Source organism: Triticum aestivum, chromosome 1D, assembly GCF_018294505.1.
Source record: "Triticum aestivum cultivar Chinese Spring chromosome 1D, IWGSC CS RefSeq v2.1, whole genome shotgun sequence".
NCBI lineage: Eukaryota > Viridiplantae > Streptophyta > Magnoliopsida > Poales > Poaceae > Triticum > Triticum aestivum.
In genome coordinates, this window is record NC_057796.1 from 230,986,792 (window position 1) to 230,992,791 (window position 6,000).

Sequence of the window (6,000 nt, forward strand, 5' to 3'; positions counted from 1 at the left end):
TCTAATGCAAGCAGTATAGAGAAGAATAGGCGATATCTGGTGATCAAGGGTGGGGGGCTTGCCTGGTTGCTCTGGCAAGTAGGGGTCGTCAACTCCGTAGTCGAACTGGGGGTCGCCGGTAGTCTCGGGGTCTACCGGAAAGAAGTAACGGAGGGGGAACAAACAGTAAATACGAAGCAACAAAGCATCACCAAACATAACGAGGCAATATGCGTGCTAGGTATGCCCTAACGCGGTAGTAAGTGATACCGGCGAAGGGGGGAAACATCCGGGAAAGTATCCCCGGTGTTTCGCGTTTTCGGACAGATGAACCAGAGGTGGAATGTTACAGGTTTGCTATGCTACAGATGTGTGGCGGGCGAACGGGCTGCGTATTCGGATTCGTCTCGTCGTTCTAAGCAACTTTCATATACAAAGTTTTTCCATCCGAGTTACGGATTAAAAGATATGATTTTCAAAAGAATTTATTAATTTCTGGAATTTAATTAATTATTTAATTTAATTCGAAAATGGATTTATGAGATCAGCATGATGTCATGCTGACGTCCACAGTCAACAGGGGTTGACTGGTCAACCTGACCAGTGGGTCCCACTGGTCAGTGACACATATTAATTAAACATATTAATTAACCTAATCAGGATTAATTAGGGGTGGGCCCCACTGTCATTGACTGATTAATTAATTAACTAACAGTTTAATTAGTTTAGTTATTTGATTAGTTTAATTAATCAAAAATTAATTAGGTTAATTAATTCTTTAATTAATTAATTATTTTTAATATATTATTTTTATTATCATTATTATTATTTATATTTTTTTAATTCTTTTTTTTCTGCTTCTTTTTTTAAACGTCCTCAGGGGCTGGGCCCCACTTGTCATTGGGCCAGGGGGGCCATAGCGGGTTCGGGCGAACGGGCGTACAGGTGCGGGTGCTCACACCCGAGGCCACGAGAGGCGAGGGCGAGAGCGCCCGAGGCCTCGATGGCCGGGGACGGCGGAAGCAGCGCCGGGCGCGGGGAGCTGCGGGGCACCAGCGGCCACAGCAGGGCAGCCGCATGGAGCGGGGGGGCCATGGCGGCATGCAGGCGCCCTGTCGCGGGGCGGAGGAAGGGCGGCGTCGCGGCAACTGGAGGAGGCAAAGGCGGCTCGGCCGGGAGCCGCGAGGTGCGCGCGGCCGTGCGAGTTGCAGCACGGCAGCAGCAGTAGACGCAACAGCGGGCAGCGGCGCAGGCGGGTGGCGGTCCTAGGCGCGACGCAGGCGGGCGGCGCTGGCGGAGCAGAGCCGCGGCAGCGGAGCAACACGGCTGCAGCGGGACGGACGCGATGGGCGGGGAGGAGGGCGCGGTCAGGTGCGCGTGCACATGCGTGCGGTGGCCGGTCGTGGGTGCGCGCGTAGGAGCACGTCGGGGCGAGGGAGGGAGAGGAGGGAGGGGCGCGTGTTCACGGGGCCGGTAGGGGTTCGGGCAGCGGTGCTCGGGGTGGTTGTCGAAGACGACGACGAAGAAGGAAGCAGGCCGGTGGGGATGAGGCGCCGGCGAGATCGTGCTCCGGGCGGCCACGGACGGGGTGGCGACGGGGGAAGACGAGGTCGAGGCGGCGAGGGGCATCCCGGGCGGCGGCGACGATCAGCGTCGGGGGTCGGGGCCGATGCCCCTGATCCCGATCTGGATCGGGGGAGGGAGAGGCGACGTGGGGGGGGGGAGGGGATCGGGCTAGGGTTTGGGAAAGGGTTGCGGGGGTTAAGTACCCCAGGGCGCGGGTGGGCTCGTTCGGCTGGGCTAGCTGGCTGCTTAGCTGGGCCGGTTGGCCCAATTGGCCGGGGGTCTATTTAATTTTTTTATTTTGTTTTCCTTGTACTTTTATTTTTCTTTTCTTATCGCTTTTCTGTGCTATTAAATTCTAGTTTTTATAAAATACAAAAGTTGTATCTAATATAGCGTTAATAATTATGCCACTACCACAATTAACTTGGCACCTAAAATAAAATAGTTTGAAATTGTTTATTATTTTAAAAGCCTTTGAAGAAACAGTTTTGCCATTGTTTATTTATTATAGTGCATTTAAACTCTTTATAAAAGTGTGGTTTCTCCACCAATATTACATATGATTTATTTGTCACTTTTAGAACATTTTAGTTTTGACATTTGAAAACTTTTAGTGTTTGCCTGATTTTGAATTTTGAATTTGAATCAGTCTCGAACTAACGCGAGATTAGCAACAGTAATCGAGGTGACGTGGCATCATTAGTAGAGGGTTACTGTAGCTTAATTATCCGGGCGTCACAATTTTCCTCCACTACAAGAAATCTCGTCCCGAGATTTAAGAGGGGAGTAAGGGGGAAAGTTCTGGTTACGATACCCTAGCGAATCTTCTCGAAGAAGTTAATCCCTTTCGTTGATGTCTTCAATTCTTTATTCCAAGTCATCATGATGAAGTCAACATCCTTTTTTGGGGGGGGGGGTCCATCATACTTACAAAAAAGGATAATGGGTATCTTCGGAAGAACTGGCCTCTAGAAGGTCGCTTATCTGGTAGATAACACCAGGAAAGGTGGCGAAAAGTAACTCTCGAATTGTAACTAAAGAAAATTTCGAGAGCAAAGTAAGAAGGTACCATGAGAAGTTTCGATCGGGCAGGCAATCGTTCATTGCCTGAAGCGAAGTGTGAAAGGGGGTTAGAACAAAGGGAATAAGCATTGTGTTTGATACCAGAATAGATCATTAGGAAGGTGGTCCATGAATTACATATGAGGCCACGCACGAGGAACAACCTTGCTAACAGGGGGTATACAGAAGAGTCAGGTTTCGATCCTGTGGAACTGTGGGTTATGGGCCCACCATGTGGGTAAAAAGCAGGAAGAGGGGTGACGTCTTGCACGATCATGTAAGCAAGGCATGTCAGAGAATAACCAGTCAGTTATGTTGGCAGCATCGTGGGTACCAAGGGCGAGGGACGAAGAGAACCATTTTCCTGCTCGTTGAACGAGGCGGACCAATAGGCAAAGTTCTCATCCATCGGTGGCTACCGGAATGTCATCAACAATAGTAACAGGGTCTTGCTGACAGAATTGTACACCGATGTGTTTACATAAGTAGAAGAATCTTACTGCTTAGATCATATAGATCACAAGAAAGGTTAAACAAACCAATGAAAAGAAAAATGTGATCATCAGGTTAAACAGAACAATGGAAAGGAAAAATGTGTTTAAACACATATTTCAGGGGTATATCCTTCCCAAGGACAAGCAGAGCATGATATCATGATAGGATATAACGTAGAAAACCCTTTAGGAAAGGGGAGAGAAATATCATGACATTACCCATACAACGGTGTTTGGGGTAATTGAGCAAGAAACATTTAGCATTGGGCTTCAAATGATTTTGTTGAAAATCGGAGTACCACACACATGCTTCGAGATAGCATTGACATGGCCATCAAGTAAGGGTCAGAATTTGGATGCACAAAGGATCCATCAGGAACAACTTATAGAATAAGCCTTACGATTTCCTCATGGAAGAATCGCTAACCTTGCTAAGAAGGAAACTATAACAATAGGTCCTCCGGCCAGGTGTACTAGGCATGACATCACCTTACCGGGTTATATAAAGGCAAATGTTATAACTCTTGGAATATGTTCCAACCATCATATCTGACCGAGATTCAAATCTGATTGGTGTCAGGATACCTCAGACTCAGGATGTCTGAGAAGAAAAGGTGTAACACAAATTGTCGAGATGACATTGTAAGATTTTTGGGATTTGAACTATGGAAGCGAGTTCCGAAACAAGAGTTCATGATTAATCAAAGAGATGATGAGGAGGTGGCTGATGGACTCAGCGACATTCCATTGAGATTTCCAAAAGATGGATTTCCACAATTATGTGTACAAGGAGATAGCTTTTGTCAGTTCAAATGATATAATGAGGTATGCTCGAGGAAACATACACGATTGAACATTGGTTGACGGTGCACCCGAAATATGGGCTAGGCAGCACAATCAATGTTCGAATGATAATTCAATAAGCCATAGACGTAGAATGAAACTATAGACCAATAACTTCAAAGCAATAGGGTTGCTAGAAGTTTAGAATTTACACATCACAGACCATTTGTCGGTATTTCGTTTAGAAACAACTCGGGGACCAAGAAAGAATGGTGATGGTGAGAAGTATCACTGTACCAAGAATTCCTAAGAGGTGGAGTAATGCTCACGACATTCTTGACATCAAAGATGGTAATACTCCACGGTAGAACATAACATAGGTTGGATAGCAGGGAAATCAAGATACAACACAAAGTATGAACAAGTTTGTGTTGAGGGGAGGCAAGAATGTTGTCGATGATAACACAATTCATCGAGGGGCAAGGATGGTATTTCTCATCCTGAATTTCAACACACAACTTGGAAGAAGTCAAATTGTTGACAATGATCACGACAAATTTGTCGAGAGGTTTTCAAGAAGATGTAATTGATCGACGATGACATCAAGTCAAAGGAATGATGAAAGCGAAAGGTTATTGGAACCACGGTTAGGACACAAACTCGAAATCAAGTTTGCTGTTCAAGGAGAAGTGATATGACGAGGAAGATTGACGCAAGATTAGCTCACTGTCGAAATTTGTGCAGTGGGAAGGTCCAGGTAGCACAGTTAAAATTCAGCACGATAATGATGTAGCCAATCAGGCTAGGAATGACATGACCAGGTACAAACTCATAAGTAAAGAAGATTACTAAGAGTTGTTTAATCGCAGTGCGGACTCGATTCAGTTATCGGTGGTTTTGAGTGTTTAAAAACTCGAAGCCCGTGAAAAATTGGAATCAATGAGAATGTAGCACTTGATGGAGAATTCATAATAAGCTATGCAGTTCCGTGATAATCTCGAGATACCAGGGGGGTAATACTCGATGACAAACCAAAGTAGAGGTTGGACTGGGGTATTGCTCTGCAGAAGACAAGTGCTTAAACTTGCACGAGAAATGGTATTTAAAAGAGAACATGGTTGGAACCATGATTGCAAAATGCCAGATCCCAAATATAAGATGAACTTATACCAAGGGAATAATTAATTTAAGAAAAGATTTAATGATAAGATCTACATCGTGTCCATGGGCGTGAACGCAAAGTTCAAGGTCGACTCCCACTTCTTCAATGCATAACCTTTCATTCACTTCTCGCGTTTGATGAAGTTGCAGTGTTGAAAATTTTTATCTGGCAAAATACCAGAAGAGTATGACTCATGAAAACTTTTGAGTTCACACATGTTATGAAAGGCATAGGTTCAACCCATCGGGGCATCGTGGAAACATATACCACAAGCTTCAGGGGTAAATAACTCAAGCTCGATAGTAGAGCATGGGTGTCAAAACGAGAGGCTACAATTTACTAAAGGCATTATGTATCAGGGAAAGAACTCACAAGGTGATTAAATATGAGGGCACTGTTAGATAATAATCTAACAAAGGATTTGGTGGTCCACAAGGGATCAGATGTGAGCATCGGTACTCAACTAGAGGAAGAAAGAATGCAAGGGGATCAGATTATAGAAACAATTGGCTAACTCAAAGCTCAAATGCAAAGGAATTATGATTTCCAAATCAAGGGATCAGAAGCAAACGCTCTGATTAAGGATGGATAAGTTGAATAGCCTTAGGGGTACAATCGATGGCAATTTTATTGGTCGATACCAGCTCATGTTTAAAATGACGTTTGAGCCAGAAGGATGAATTCTAGGATCTGATTGAGGGTTGCGAGCATTCGCAACAAACTGAATCAACGGACTCAAAATGATAATGACAAGATATGCCAATAAGATTACGAGACTTAAGATTAATCATAATGCAAGTAAGCAAGAATTTCAAGAGCAAAAAGGCTCCTGAAGATTTTCGGAAGATCGAATGATATTTTGAACACTTTTGTGAAATACTTGAATCAACTGGGGATGAGCGGATACTCGGTAAGTGCGAGAATTATCCGTAGGGGTATTCAGGTGACAAAGAA